At 33.5% G+C, this 16,758-nt stretch overlaps 1 protein-coding gene across 1 annotated transcript in view; it reads right to left on the bottom strand.

Annotated features, from left to right (window-relative positions):
- The window catches only part of Atet (ABC transporter expressed in trachea), a 119,693-nt gene extending 108,731 nt beyond the window's left edge, over positions 1-10,962 (bottom strand). Inside the window, exon 1 of the mRNA XM_085958196.1 lies at positions 10,686-10,962. The gene's annotated coding sequence lies outside the window, so the exon portion shown is untranslated. The remainder of the gene's footprint in view (positions 1-10,685) is intronic.
- Positions 10,963-16,758: the final 5,796 nt, after the last annotated feature.

The raw sequence follows: 16,758 nt of genomic DNA, 5'->3' as shown, positions 1-16,758 counted from the left end.
TCAAAAAATATTTTTTTTATTATTTTTCCTTCATTCACAAGGCATTTTGACACCAAGAAAAAATAAAAATTTTCAAAAAAAAAAAATCATGCAGTAAAGGGATATTATATATTATCTACGTTCAATCTTGAAAGTACATAAATTATATTGTAATATAAATAATAATGTGAATTTAATATGAGATTTCTCTTTCTGATAGTAAAGACTTAATAAATGGATTAGCAAGATTTAAAATAGTAAAGCAAATAATTATGGTGTCCTTACGGCCTTTCTGCTTCATAAATCTAATTAGTCAGCCAAATATGAAACTGCCGTAAAACGTATGAGATCATGGTGGAATCACTTTGTTAAAAGTGCGAAGCATTGTTTTTTTCCAATCTTTCTCATTTTTTTAAATTTGTGTGAAAAAATAAAATGAATCGGCAACTTACACAATATGGGTATAAAAATCCAACTTCATTCAAACTCAGTTTATTTCTAATGTAGTTATTTGTTATTAAAAGTATGTTTTCTGTTATATTTTCGTTTTTATTTTATTTTTCATAAAATTGATAAAAAGAATCAATCCCGAAAGTTTCGGGATTATTTTTAACAAGCTATTTGGCAAGAAAAAAGCTAGATTTTTAAGTAAATTTACTTACTTAGTATACCCCCACATACGGTACATACTAAGTACATAATAACCAATATTATTGTATAAATTGTATGGGACGTACAGTAATAATAGCATTGTTTGCCCACCACCACTGTGGAGTAGAGGTTAGTTAGGTAACAATAAACTTTACTATAAGATGCTGAGTATCTTGATAAAGCTTAATAAGTAAGTATTACAATAAAATCCCAGTTCCTTTACGTGAATTGATCTGTCATCGCTTTGTATTTCAACCGTGTTCTTCCACCGAAGCTCGCAAAGGCGATATTATTTATGTGAGCTTAAAAGCTCTGAGCGCAAAAAAGCACGCAACCCAGGAATAAAATAATATTAACGATTCACGCGATGAAATAGCCTCAAACACGCAATCACTGGAAGCACAGACGATACGGAACCTTTGATTTTTTTATATAATTTTTCCACCTTCAACTGTCACGGCGCGGTTTGATACAAGCGTAAAATCAGAAAGTTTACTCAAAAAATAATACAATACTAATGGGCAACTTCACAAGTTTAGCGAAGTATATTTTTTATCAGTTCAAGGTTAACTGTAGATCTTATTTCGGTACAGCCAGCACGTGAATTTTTAAGTGGTCTATTTTAACGTATCGATTATACATGAAATTATCACACGCAATAGGGTTAGCTTTTAATTTATGGATTTATATTTAGAATAATATAGATCATTGTCAGTAGTTACGGAGAAATAGAAATATTTTGTATTGATATAAACCATTGCATACTACATAATATACCAGCCGATACTCATGGATACTTGCCGATAACGATTGGTCCTGCCTCTCCTAGCCTTTATGCTGCTGTCTATTATCATACTATAGAGCAGGGGGGGGGCAAACTTTTTGGATGGAGGGCCAAATTCAAGAATTCAAAATGAGTGGCGGGCCGCAAGTAAAATACCATTTTTAGATATACACTATTTATTATCACGAAAAATAAACATTACAAAAAAATTAATTAGAAGAACGAAACTGTTTTTTTTAACATTTTTTAAATTCAGGTGTTAATTTTGTAGTTGATATTCTCAAAACTGCTTGTAAATGGGCATCGGAGATATTTGATCGTAAAGAATTTTTATTGAGGTTCATGATCGAAAATGTTTGTTCACATATATAGGTTGATCCAAAAATAACGAACATTTTTCTTGCATAATCTTTAAGTTGGTCGAATTTGTCTGAATTAAGGGCTTTGTAAAATTTGGAGATTTCTTCACGACGATGCAATTCTCTTAAATCAGTGTCACACTGCAGATCAATAATCTTAAGTTGTAGCTCTGTCGGTACACCATGCCCCCACATCTTGACGCGGGCCCCGAAGCCAGGGTCTTGGGCGGGCCCCCTACCTATCGCTATGGTTAAAGGCAGTCTGACGCTCTCCAGTATTGTTTTTCAAATGGTGTTCGAGGTCAAATAAAATTCAGTGTAATTTAGCGATTTTTTAACACAGTATTTCTCAACACGTCCCAACAACTATATGTTTTAAAATGGTAATAAGTTAGAAGTAAGCTAGCGCCGCAGGCGACTTTTTTTTGCTATTAGAGCAAAATTAAGATGTGTGTTTATCTCATTTATCTGGTCGACCCGTCACGCTGGGCCCCACCTGAGCCCGGGCCCCTAGGCTATAGCCCTGTCAGCTCCCCCCTTGTGGGGGCCATGCGGTACACTATCAATATCTATTGAAAATGGATTGCGTACTATTGCTAAACTTGTCTCAATTTTTTGGAAGTCACCAAATCTTTGTGAAAAATCGTCATTCAGAGCTTTAATAATTTTTCCATATTATTCAAATTTATATTCTGGTATATTCAGCAACTTCAAAGTTGGAAAGTGGTCCACGTGTTTATTCGATATTTGTCGAAGGATTAACTTGAGTTTTAATTGAAATCCAATCAAACTTTTTACCATATCATGGGCATATATTTTTTTTCCTTGCAACGCGGAGTTAAAAGTATTTAAATATGTCACGATGTTCAACGTCGAAAATATTGGTTACATAGTGTGAGACGAGACGCAAGGAAGACGTACCTACTGAGATAACACATTTACGAAACAACAAATTCTTCAAATTTTAATCTATTGTCAATATTTCTTAAAAAATTATAAAAAAGTTATTCGTAATTAGAAGTACAAGTAATGATGGCGGGCCGCAAAAAAATACCCGGCGGGCCACATGCGGCCCGCGGGCCGCAGTTTGCCCCCCCCTGCTATAGAGTGCCCGTTAGTGACGTGTTCACTTGTAGGAGCATTTTTTTCATTGTTATCGTTAAAAAAATTATTATTTTAATGTATCTTGGAGACCTCCTAGTTCTTCTGATTTAGTGTACGAAATACAAATTTTAAAATCTTACAAATTGATATTTCCAGCTGTATTGACATAGAGAATTGTTTTATTTTGATGGATGAGTTTCATGATAAATACAATAATATTAACACACCTTTCACGAACGTAATGTATAGCTCAATGCTGCATAAGACAATTTTTCGAAATCAATATCACCACCGGTTTTTGTATGAAGGAATAGTTTGACTTTGATTGCTGATGAATAACAGGAATTTATATAACACTGATAATATATTCGATTATTTAATTTGCGTAATTTGTATAATTCAATGCGAAACGAGAGAAGGCTTATAATTAAGTGGTTTTGCAAATCAATATGTCAACCGATCTGGGATCTGATGTTGATAGCCAAACAGTAGGACCACTCGTTTGAGAAATATGCTTGTGCAAAATATAGGTTCAGGCTTTGTATCAAGAAGGCAATGAATAAACTAAAAAAAAAACAGTCGATTGCACAATAACTATGTACACATTTCAAGATATTATGAACATTGCAGGCGGTTTAGTTTATTTTGAATCTTGCATCACAATATGTACCTATCGGAAGTTGCTAAATCAAATTCAAAATTATTATGAAGTGACATTGATGCAGTCGTCGGAGCAAAGCTTGCTCAATACCATTTTTCTTTTAAATGTTTACATGTAGGTTAATAGCTTCACACCTAGCTGGGCTTCATTGTTAGTTAAAGCATTCGCAAAGATCTGAACATCAAACTGATCTCCGGAAATCTGAATCATCACTGGGGTAATTTCTGGGAAATGAATCGGAATGTTGAATATTCACCATTTTCATTCATTTGAATGCAAAATTCTTACAAATAGAAACAGTTGTATGGTGTGCATGGCCCCCACATCCTGAAGTGGTCCCCCAGGCCAGGATCTTTGGCGGGCCTCCTACCTATCACTAAGGTTAAAGACAGTCTGAAGCTCTACAGTTGGGTTTTCTAAATGGAGTTCGAGGTCAAAAAAAATTCAGTGTATCACTAGCGATTTTTAACACATCGAATTATGGGGTTGTCGAGTATCAACACATAATAACCAAAAATTGCATCGCATAACTATATATTTTTAAATGGTGATAATCCTGAGGTAAAATAGCGCCGCAGGCGACTTTTTAAGCTATCAGAGCATATATTTTAAGATGAGTGTTTATCTCAATTATGTGGTCGACCCGCCACGCCGGGCCCCTAGGCTAGAGCCCTGTCAGCCCTTACCTTATGGGGGCCATGATGGTGTGTTTGCAGCATGGCTTCCACAAGGGGAGGCTGACAGTGACAGGGCTCTAGCTTGGGGGATCGGGCTTAAGGGGGCTGTAGTAGGTCGACCAGTTAAGTGAGATTAACACACATCATGAATTTGTTCTAATAGCAAAAAAGTCGCTTGCGCGCTATTTCACTTGAATGATATTAACATTTTAAAATATGTGACTGCGTGATGCAATTTGATGTGGTATCATATTGATAATGATAATTCACGTGTAGACTTGTATTTTATGATTATTTTTAGTGTATTTCCAGACTAAAAAATAAATATTTATCCAATATGGTGAAGGGTTGTATGTTACTTGAATACCATAAAAAGGGGGTAGCGATCAGTGCTTCTTAATTTAATGCTATACATCGTGGCCTGGGGGCCCGCTTTAGGGTGTGGTGACCATGGTTTGCAGACAAATATAATATCTTGCCCAAGACTAAGCATAACTCAACTGGAAATAATTATTAACACATGCATTGTAATAGTCACAAATTTCTTGGAGAAAAACATCTAACAAGTAATACAATGATTCAATTCTACCGAAAACTAGCCAGATCCAGACATATTTCTCAGAATACAAAAAACGGTCTTAATCATGACGTCACTATCTCTTATTTTATGTATATAAAACCCGAGCGTTGCACAAACGCGTCTAACCTATTGCTTCCCAACCTTTTTCGCATTACGGCACGCCATTAGAATTGTAAAAGATCCACAGCACTTTACTTAAAGCAGTTTGAACACTTGACTTGTTGTTTCTTTTTTTTAATAAAAATATGTACATCGTGTGGTTAGTGGTTGTCGTTATTTAATTTATTCACCTACCTCTATATGCAACCTACACTGTTTCTGGAGTAACCATAATACTAAAAATAATGTCAAATGCATAGATATAGTAAAGAAACCAATCTGGGTGATTTTATACAAAAATGCTACTAAATAAAATAATTTAAGCCAAGGAGGATCCTAAGAATCGATAATTTTGATCACATTGCACTACCCGCTATTTTTATTTTTTCAAATGGGACGAACCGTTCTACGACCATGCCAATGGCATGGTACAATTATTGCATTTTCAATCAATCCCTGATTCGGTCACGGTTTTATTGAAGAATTCAGAACAATTTTTGGTGGGTTATAAGAAAAAAAATTAAAACCTCAATAAAAAAAACTTTACCATTAATATCGCCTGGCAACATCGACATTATATATCTTGGTGACCCCTAAAACCTATTCCAATTGTCAGAATGCGTTCCGCATATTATGTATACGAGAAGTCTATGGGATCCTGCACTAATAGCTGATAATATATACTCACAATGCTGTAGTTTTACACATTAGAATATTGTTTGATGTCCACCAATAAAGTATCGAGTACCTACTTAGATTGATGAATGAAAATTTATTGATTCAATAAGTAATCTGGTTACCTATATGGAAAATACATAATTGTCATAAACATAACAAACAATGCTTACTTATATGGCAATTGACATTGACCTTGATTCAAATACAACGGGTCTAATATAGTAATGTAAGTATCTAATAAACGATCGTATATAAAACGGCTATCAATAAAATCAATCTATCTAAGTAAAACAACTCTTCAATAATTTGATTGGGAAATTTTTAAAATATCAAACTGTAAAATAGAACTATTGAATAGTAACTTTAGCAATTAAAGAGACTTTACCTTGATTTATTATGGCGCTAATATTCTATTAATTCTACTAATAATTCGAATCCTAGGTCTAGCAAGTACACATATTGTTTTTCAATTTGTGTGTGAGTCAGGGTATAGACCTAATAGATTGAGCAAGTGGCTGACATCTATTTCTCGTAAAAAAAACAAAATCTGTTAATACAAACCTAAATACTCTGTGGAGGCCCATATGATCCTATTAGGATCGGAAATTGTCGGAAAAAAAATCTACTTGGCAGTGGCGAAGGGTGGAGGTAGGCTGTTAAGATCCGCCATAAATAGTGCACACTAAAATATCTAAAATTATGCAATTAAATTATATACATAACTTCGGATATTTTATAGATATTTTTTTTTATCTATTACAGTTTGGTTTTAGGCAGGTCTTAATGAATTAAAAAAAATAAACCAACAATATGTGTAATATGTATTCTTAATCCAACGAAAACAAATAAGTATGAATGATAAAGTGTGCACAATTTTGTCGTTCGCCCAAAATATACCAAAACTATTATGGTTTGGTTTAAGCAGGGTTTAATTGGTTCTTAAAAACTAACTAATACCATCTGTAAATTGTAGTCTAAGTTCAATAAAAACAGATACGTATGACTAACAGAGTTTAACGTGTACTATTTATGGCGCATCTTAACAGCCTACCTCCACTCTTCACTACCGCTACTTAGTAATAGTGATACGTGATGCATATGACCACGGATCTCCAAAGACAAGAGTGAAGGTTATATTAACATAATATTAATTGTACGAAGAATGTTTGCCACCTATTTGTGCAACCCAGTTGTTCTTTACAGGGCCTGATTGAACCAGTCTGAAACCCTACTCATGCTACCAATGGAGCCGCCCGTAGAAAACATAATATATTGTAGGCATACATATTTAAATTTTAATTGAAACCTACTCACAAAAATTGCGAAGGACATGAAAACTTTAAACTAGGTATCTTTCTTAATAATTTATAAGTATTCTAAGTTTCACTTGCGTTAAAATAAAAGGGAATATGAAATATTTCTTAAGCGACTATTTTTGCTTAATATCAATGACATTAATATGGACGAAGCATCTGTAAAAAAAAATGACACTCACTTTTTTGTCGGGTCTGCCGAATGGCATAATCTGTTCTAACGCCATTACAATAAAGGTGATATTGCTATAAATTCCCGATGATTTTTGTCGGGTCTGCCGAATGGTTCGGTTCAATATCGTTTGCTCAAATGAACATTGATACTAAAAACACTGTTCTAATGCCATTACAATAAAGGTGATATTGCTATAAATTCCTGATGCGTGATATCGCATAATGGAAATTGCGTGACGTCTACCTATACATGTGCGAATATCGCTATGCGCGAATTTACTTGTTAGCTACTATATTGAGTGCATTGTCCATTAAGGCCATGCATTAGTTGAGGCACGGTCTAAAAAGATCGTCGCTAGGCGATGCGCGGATTGCGGGTGGCGGGTGAAAATGACGCCTGTCAAACGAAATATTAATTGTCATATAAATCCAACATACGTCCATTTTATGTTCTGTTTATTGTTCTATTAGTAACAATAATAATATATTCATTGACATGTTTTCTTTTTAAAGTAAATGGGTAACGTTTTTAGTCATCTTTACACGATTTTAGAATTAATTGACCCGTCGCCATCACGCAGCAAAGTGACGTGTTCCTGGGTCAACATTCTCTCAGTGAATGGCAGCGAGTCCAAAATTTCGTCGCCCGTACAGTTGAAAATTATTTGGCGTTTCACTGATGCGTCACCTTAATAATGTCATTGCTTAATATTTTTTGAGATCTGCGGATTCCCTGTTAGCGCAGGACCCTGCTCATTGCCATACTCAGGGTGTGGGTAAATCCACCCCTGGGTCTTTGCCTTGAACCGAATACATAGAAAAACAAGTAATTTTTCTTCGAACCTGCACCCACGGTCGCAGAGACAAGTGGTCTGCCACCACCCCATCGTGGGAAATTAATATCAATACAATATATTATTGTACAGCCAAGTGTTTTATAAAAATGTTTCTTAACAATATACCTAGTTACATATAATTTGATTTGTCATACAATCGTTTCATTAATGGGGATTGCAGTATTATCTAACCTCAATGCCACCCGATTCAAGGATATGTTGAAACGTATAGAGAATTGATAAAGGTATCAATCCGGTATCCATTATGTAAACACTGAACATAATTACCATAATAAATTTGCTTAATTACCCCTATTTAACTAACAATGTAAAAAAAACTTAGTTTTACGAATTGGCATAATTTGCCGATGTCATTGTTTTTATCAACGAACGCCAGATTCGAGACTCGTCAGTTTTTTGATGAAATAGTTCGCAGAGAAGATTACGACCTCGAAAATCTCTTGATGATCTGTTGGGTCGAAGATCGGAGGATGCGAGGAAGAGCTTCGTCAGCTGGACAAATCAAATCAAGAGTGCCACAGGTTTCACATTGACAAATGCCCTGCTGCCTGCGTGCGCGGGAATCGAGAATTAGAAATAGGGAGCATCAGTTGTTTGTTCTCCCAATGAGCAGAAGTAACCTGCCAATTGGGAGGGCAATAACTCTGTTCAACCAAATCGCTTCGGATGTTGATAAATTCCACCTACGTGAGCATGATTATTGGTGGACGTTGTTTTATTAATTCTTAAAATGGGGTCCGCTTAGCTCATTCGGTGTACTTCCTTGTATCTAATTTATATATTTTTTTGTATTTACACTTTTCTACTGTTTAATAACTTAATACTGATCTATTTCTTTTTTACATAATACTATTTTAATATTATTTCTTTGTTTCTAAATGTCATGTTGTGAACGTCTTAAAATAATAATTTGTAATGTTTACTGTGTTAAAAAAAAAAAAAAAAAAAAAAAAAATGGAATTTGAAAAATTTGTGCCGTGGTCAAATCGTCTGGACCACAATCCTCAGTCATGAGGTCCCGAGTCCCGACGAAGAATGTTGTTTGTAATGACATGTATTAGTACCTCTACTACGAATTTTATATCGAATCCTGGAAAGAACAGTTACGGTTTTGAAGTCTCGACATGCTGAGCGGTTTGAAGCCCCCCCCTATCTAAAATATTGCCTGTGCGATAAACTGTCATTTAATGTTATTATAACACTTTTTTGTATTTAATTAATAGGCGCGCATATTTTCAAAAATGTTATACATATTATAATTTATAATATTCTGTCGAAGCGACCCTACATAGGTACTTCATGAAAAACTGTCGCCGACAAAGAAACGAATAAACTATGTAGGCATCGTTTGTTTAAAATCGTATTCATAACCACGTAGGTAATAATATTATGTAATTCATTCCTTTTTTCAAAAAATTAAACGTTTATTTGGTGGCAGGTACCACTACAAAATTTATTTATCGCTTAGCATTGACCACACATAAAATGAAACACGTGTCGTAAAACAATTGTTAAGTAAGTATATACTTAATATGACATACCACTTTGTGGTCAATGAATACCAAAAGTGATAAAGATATTTTTAAAAAGGCTAGGTACGTACTCATCGATCTTTGCATATTATTATATAAACACATCACAGAATATCTAGGTATACAAAATAATAAATAATGCAAGGATTGTTTATGATATTCATTTTAATTTCTTATAAAATAACACATTAACGTAAAAAAAGATAATAAGAATAGGTATGTAGCTACTGTTGTTTTCGGGAGCTGTGTGCTCAATGTCAATTGATGTTGAATTAACAATTAGGATTAATTTCTGAAATATGTAACCGAAAGTATACCATAACTATTGTGGTTTGGTTTAGGCAGGGCTTAATTTACTTTTAAAAACTAACTAAACACCGTCTATAAATTGTAGTCTTAGTTCAATAAAGACAAATACGTATGACTAACAAAGTTTAATGTGCACTATTTATGGCGGATCTTAACAGCCTACCTCCACCCTTCGCCACTGCTAGACCTAGACCTGGTTCTACGAAATAGGTATGTGGCAGTACGTGGCGACGTACTGGACTGATAGAAATACAGTCAACTTGGAGAAGCCTTCATCTAGCAGTAGATATATCCAACCTTTTTTTATTCATACCAGGGTTATTTCGCGTACAATCAAAAATAATATGCGTTGGACAAAACCTGGATCGCGAATAATAATATTAATAATATATAAAGTAAGTTTATATTAAAAAAAGTATACTTACAAATTTGGTATATTATTATAGTTTAATTATTTATTTTAAATACTTATAAAAATCAATTGTTATCATCCAGAATCTTTCATACCATTGTAATCAACAGAATAGAATAATAATTGGAATCTACTATAGGTATAAAAATGTTAATATCATTATATCGTAATTATAATAATATGGACTTACCCATATATTACGACGCAAAGTTTACCCCAATGTCTAGATAAATGGACTGTCATGTTTTAAAAACGTAGTTATTTTATTTAATATTAGACTAGTGTTTTATTCTAATACATATTAACGTAAGTCTTTCATAAACATGCATTGTTTTATTATGTATTATAAAAAAAAACAACAAGTGTAAATTATATCTATAAAATCAATACGCATATTAAAGAGGAGCAATGCTATTACTCATATTAGTGATAAATACATTATTGGATACTATGATGTAGGTAAGTATTAAATTCATCCTGGCAGACTTTAGCGAATCGTTTGTAGCGATCAATTACCTCATCTCCTCAGACACTCAGATGAAAGTCATTCCTCTGGGTTTTTATAAATGAAACACAAACACACCTGACGTTTTCCAAAGCCAGCAGACAATAAATCCAAAATCACCAGCCAAAAAACTTCGCCCGAAATAGATACACGGGTCTACAAATCTTCCAACAGGCGAACTCGTCTGATTTGATTACAACATTGATCACAAAGACATGACGTTGTGGAGAATACAGAGCGCGGACCCACAGCAACACGACCGAACGACACGAAAGTCGTGGAAACACTGACAGCCAGAGTTGCCAGGCGTTGTTAATAAATATGACGCCAGATGAAGAAAGAAAATAAAACAATAAAAATTATTGAATTTGTCAAAAAAAAAATGTGCTTTCAACATCATAATAATATGTTAAGAGTGGTTAGACGAATGACGCGCGGCTTGGGCGTCGGCCCATATACCGTCGTGGGTCCCAGGCTCGAATCCTAGGTCTGGCAAGTACACGTCATATTGTTTTTCAATTTGTGTGTGAGTCAGAGAATGGATCTAATAGGTTGAGCAAGTGGCTGACATCCATTTCTCGTAAAAACAAATCTGTTAATACAAACCTTCACTCTGTGGAGGCCCATTATGATCTTATTAGGATCGGACATGGTCAGGGGGGATCATAACGAGGCGCTTCGCGTCCAGATGGATTACAGGGATGATACAAGAACGATTTACGCTATGCAGGTCTGACGTGACAAAACTCGTGCGAAAGGGCCCTGGCTTGAATAAATTGTCACGACCTTGTGCTTGCTCTATGCTCGCTTTAGTTTTATTGGTTAAGTAGGTACCAATAGATATAAAATAAAATTTAAACACTGAACAAAATTGGTTAACTATTTCACCAATATTTAATTTACGTTACTATTAAAATACAAGGTAAAGAAAGACTGACATTTATAGTTTCATTGTCAACTTATATTTTCTTATAAACTATTTAAATTTATTTTTAGTGTCGGTTGGATTGTTCGGAATATAGTCGCTTATTTAAAAATACTATGTATGGTGAGAAGTAATGACTGGCAACACTGACGACAGCTGCGCGTAAAATGTACGAAATTCTGTGAATAAAAACTGTGGGCATTTTCAACATCGAAGGAAAATCGGCCTTGCTGGAAAAATGGACTGATTTTCATCGAGAAAACTGTTACATACAAAACTAATAAATGTGTTGTTTTGTAATATATTTACACGGCTAACATTACGGTTAGTCCTTATTGTTGTGTTGTGTGTAGCTACTTGCGTAAGTACTATTTATTTATAATCGATATGTTTTCAATACCTAAGTAAATATTATTATTATTAACTGTTTTCCCGCCACAGTATTTTTATTTAAAAAACAACTGTTTTATAATTATTCTTTTTAATCAAAATATTTATAAATATTTTGAGAGGCAGATGATGATTTTAGAACGTCTTCTATCGAAGGTTGGTGATAAACATACAGTACACCTCCCTAAGCTGGGTCAGTCATATCTAAACGCTTTAGAAATAATTATGTCACTTACAGACAGATCACGGAGCACTGGAGCAATGGGATTTTACCCGGTGCCCGAGCACCGAAAATTTTTAGTGCTCCACTGCTCCGGATGTTTTTTTATTATCGCATTTTCGTCCTAAAATCCAATGAAAATAGTATATTTTGATACGTCTTTGCGACACTGGAATCAATTGAAATACGGCAACACTGCCGAGTGATAAATAACCTAACTTTTTTGACAGAAGAGGCAAATAATGAGAGACGATTTGCTGTAGTTTGCAATTTTGTTTAATATAATTAATAATGAAAATGGCGACTATTTTAAAACTACTTACTTATTTTTTTATTTTTTTAAACATTTTTATATATACAACACTTATTAAAACTTTTTACCCGGAGCTGAGCATACCCTGGAGCGGAGCCGGAGCAAGTATTAGGTCCCGGAGCGGAGCAACTCAAAAAAGGTCCCCTCCAACGCTCTGCTTACGGAGGCTTCGTCGCCGATATAATCTATTTCTACCCACGCTTCTGCTGCCCTCTATCTTCCCATGTATTATGAGTAAATAGTAGCTATAAGTTCTCTTGCCTCATTGATGTAAGCACTAATATTTTTGTAAAATATGAAAATATAATCTAATATTTTGAACAAGCTTTTCTACCTGTGTTGCAATCTATTATATTTATTAAACCAAAACATATTATTATGTCAGCGTTCGAAATAGAAAAGTTAACGAACCGGAGCGCTCGACAATTTTCTGAAGATATTTACATAGTTATCAAGTGTATTTTATAAAAATGTGTTAGATATTCTATTATATTGCCTATCTAGCTCAGACGGTAAAATTATTTTTCCACGAGACGCTCAGGTCCATTTCGAGGCCTGATTATGTAGATAAATTATTGCTACTTTTTTATTATTTACCGTGTATATATATAACCGTGAAGTGCATGATAATTAATAATTTGGTTTTTATATTCCCAGTTTAATATTAATTATTGAGCTAATTACATAAATGCCATCAAAAATGATGGTTAAGTCGTTTTTACCCACTTCACTCCAATTCAATTGCTAGCTACATTTAGATAATACATCGGCATTTTCAGCTTACATCCTTTGAACACAACGTGTATTTAGTCGTGTTCAACGTTATTATCCAATAAAACTTATTTTGAAATAACTGAGGTTACATCCTTTTTCCTTTCTACAGTCGATATGTAATATTATAATACAATGAAAGTGACAGTGACACTGTAGAAATTAAAGAAATCTATTTAAAATGCGATATTTTTATGTACATGACTAAATAACGTCAATTTTTTTTGTTCATGTTATTTAAAGATTTTTGGTAACGCCTGTTCTAATTAATTAATATTGTTACAATTTATACGACATTATGTGATGTCAACCTGGAAAACTCGTGGTATTTGGTCAGATGACGAGGTAGAGCTTCCTGCAGAACAAATGAAGATGTTAGGTCCACGTGTCGATTAAAGCCTAGCTCGAGGTCCCGACGAAGAATACATACCTGTTTTTAATCTACCTCCCCAGATATCAAATTTTGCATTTTGTAATACTAAAAATATGAACTGAAAATTTTTTTATGGTCATTTTTCAAATAGTGCCCGAGGAAAATTAATGGTCCGGCCTTCGCGTGTTTCAATACATTTTCTCTGCACGGTTTTAAACAGGCAAAATACATGAAAAACAAAAACAACCATAGGTACCTACTGCTAAAAATGCGGAAAGTAACAAACCGTAGTTAACTTTTGTCATAGCATAGCGGAAGTGATTTTACACTTTAACTTAAAAAAAAAATACATTTGGTACCTACATATTATTTAAAAAAAAATACGTTATTCACATTACTGCGATAGTTACATATTTATTTAAACATACTAATATATAATAAATCTTTATTTATATAATATGTATAATATGGTTAGGATATCCACTATCAAGTTGACTGTTCTTACAATGACTTCTCAAAAGCCTTTGTCGATCACGACATCCTTTTGGAAAAACTCCAACTAATTGGATTGTCGGATCGATTTTTGATGTTATTCGGAAGTTATTTTAAGAATCGCCAACAACACATTCAATACATTTTCTGGTGTCCCTCACGGCTTAAACTTGGGGTCATTGTTGTTTACGACTTTTATAAATGACAAAAAAATGATCCACTAAATAATTACAAGATAAAAAAAAACTTTTTATATACAACGTTAAATTCTGTTGAATCATATAAACTTGACTTAACTAGCTTAAACGATCAAAAAAAAATGTACTTGATAGAAATACAGAATAAATATAGAATACTGTCATTTTGACATTTCATATTGATTTCCATAGTAACGCACGTATATATTAATAATTTAGTTGCTAGGACCCCGGACCCCTAGCAACCAATAATAGTATTTTACTTTTTACGGATTTCTTCCGAAATAACTTTTCATACAAAACAGAATTAACTGAAAATGAATTCAATTCTACTTAAAGATGACTAAAAGTATTAAAAGAATGCATTGGCATCGTGTTCTGATATATTCTAAAAGCTTCAAATATCTAACTAGTCGGGAAGTGAGTTAAAAATGGATTGCAAGATTTGTACTGGATAAACAACCACCGGACAAACAAGAATACGACCTAATAAAAACGTTGTAAAATACTATTCTTTTGTTGTTCGCTGATGACTTGAAACTCTTCTTGGAAGTTGTCACCTTGGATGATTGTCATTAACTCCAACTTGATATAGATAATAGATTGGGCAGGCGTAACAAACAGGACATCAATATCGTAAAATGCAATGCGCTTCAGAGAGTATTGTAAGACCCATTAGTTAACATATTTTGTCGCAATTAGATAAGGTGCCTATAGCATTGTGTTCAATGTGTGTGGGCGCGAATCCCGAGAGACACAGGTCTAATTCTGTGTTTTCAAATTATGTATGTTCAATAAAAATAATGTTACAATCTAAAATCTTGTGAATTATTCGTTGACAAAATAAAATAGTTTAATTAATAAATTATTGGCAAAGTAAAGTTCAAGTAAGTTAACAAAAATCTTGGAGTGATCCGTGACATCGGTTAGCAATTAAGGTGATTAATACCTACTTTGATTTATATACTGTATGTAGTTTAAACGCTAGAAGATACATAGGTACCTATCTTTATTTGGACACGTATTTTTTCCGATTTCTACGCGGTGTAAATGAGAACTCTGCTATTTTGGTAGTATTGATTGACTTATAAATCGGGAGCATCAGTTGTTTGTTATCCCATGGTGCAGAACTAACCTACTATTGGTGATACCAATTGGAAAGGCAATAGCTCTGTTCAACCAAATTGCTTCGCTTGCTTAACACAAAATAAAAAGAACGCTAAAAACACATGGAATACCCTTAGTTTTACCTCGCAGAACTCTGAAGCTCCGCGGAATATCATTTGGGAAACGCTGTCCTTAACCTTAGCGATAGATTGACGGTCTCTACGTAAACTCGGACATCTACAAAAACGTAATTTTACAGGAGAACTATTTGAAGTAAAAATAGTTTGTTTTCTACTGAACTTCTATGTTTTTATTACTAGACACCTGAAATTCAGGGAATATTATGAATACTATACACAGTTTGTTTACTCATTATTACTTTCTTTCTAAATTATATTCTTTTGGTATTCAATTCAATTCAATTCAATTTATTTATTTTTTTAACATATTGTGGACATAACAAATTATAAGTTTAAGACGTTCACAGCATGACATTTAGAAACAAAGATAAGTATATAAATATAACAGTATTACATAAAAAAAGAGATAGATGAGTAAATAAATTAGATAGTTACAAGGAAGTATACCGGATGAGTTAAGCAGACCCTATTTTAAGAATTTATAAAACAACGTCCACCTAAACTCATTCTCACGTAGGTGGAATATATCAACACCCGAAGCAATTTCGTTGAACATAGTTATCGCCCTCCCAATTGGCATTACCAGTGGCAGGTTGGTTCTGCACCTTGGGAGAATAAACAACTGATGCTCTTTATTTTTATAAGATAGTTATCAGAGACATACAGGTCAACACTGCCCAGAATGGCAGAGTTCTGCTAGAACTGTAGTTGTCCGACTTTACGTCGACTTACGAAAATCCGTTAATGAGACATCTACCACATGTCTCACTTTACGTGGGAAAGAATTCATATCAGTTATTAGCAACTGTACTTATTACTATTGAAATCCTCATAATTTTAACTATTTAGAAGCATATTATCTTCCTATTAACTAACATTTTTTATTTAAAAAATCTTTTTTATCAATAATAATGTAGATGTTTATCTGTTCTATCATCATTTCTTAATTCAATTCAATTTATTTATTTTTTTAACATATTGTGGACATAACAAATTATAAGTTTAAGACGTTCACAGCATGACATTTAGAAACAAAGATAAGTATATAAATATAACAGTATTACATAAAAAAAGAGATAGATGAGTAAATAAATTAGATAGTTACAAGGAAGTATACCGGATGAGTTAAGCAGACCCTATTTTAAGAATTTATAAA

Source organism: Rhyacophila brunnea, unplaced genomic scaffold, assembly GCF_057557595.1.
Source record: "Rhyacophila brunnea isolate RB1 unplaced genomic scaffold, BYU_Rbru_1.0 scaffold_11, whole genome shotgun sequence".
Lineage (NCBI taxonomy): Eukaryota > Metazoa > Arthropoda > Insecta > Trichoptera > Rhyacophilidae > Rhyacophila > Rhyacophila brunnea.
The sequence above is the reverse complement of the archived record's forward strand: the minus strand, read 5'-3'. Positions and strand labels throughout refer to the sequence as shown.